This window comes from Egretta garzetta, unplaced genomic scaffold, assembly GCF_000687185.1.
Source record: "Egretta garzetta isolate BGI_Z169 unplaced genomic scaffold, ASM68718v1 scaffold108, whole genome shotgun sequence".
In the NCBI taxonomy this organism is placed as follows: domain Eukaryota; kingdom Metazoa; phylum Chordata; class Aves; order Pelecaniformes; family Ardeidae; genus Egretta; species Egretta garzetta.
Window position 1 is genome coordinate 5985075 of NW_009260614.1, and position 653 is coordinate 5985727.

A 653-nucleotide genomic window follows, 5' to 3' on the forward strand; every position below is an offset into this window, starting at 1 on the left:
ATCCGCTGTAAGCAGGCAGGGAAATGGTGGTGGATCTCCACCGCTTGATGCCTTTAAATCAAGGCTGAACGTCTGTCTGGAAGGCGTGCTCTGGTTCAGGTGGGAGTCACGGCCACGCGGTAGGAATTATCGGCCGAGGGCGCGCGGCGAGCATCACAGCACTATGACCCGTGAGCCATTATCCCTCTCGTTTCTCTCCTAACAGATGGAGCAGCCGGGGCTGCTGGTTTTAGATGGGTTGTTTTAAGAATGACAGCAGGGTTTGAGTGCTGGGAACTCCCTTGGCCAGGGTACATTTGCCGTGGTCCCGTGCTGGGACACCCAGTCCCGTGCAAGAGGTGACAGCAGCCAGCGGAGAGACATGGGGGGGCACGTGGGAATTGCCGCGGGGTTATCTCGATGCCGAAATTGCAGCGATGGGGTGGCACCGTGCCCTGCTGCGGCAGAGCTGGGCATCGCTGCTGCGAGCTTGAATAATATGGGAGCCCGGATAACCCTGTTAATGGGGGAGCCCTGTTATGAAGCCGGGTTTTGGGTGAGGAGGGTGGAAAGCAAAGGCAGGCCCCTCCGCACGGCCGTGCTGGAAGGTGCCGGCTGGTAATAACTGTTTTATTGCTTCCTGTTGTGTTAGACATCTGATGGCAAGCCAGGGC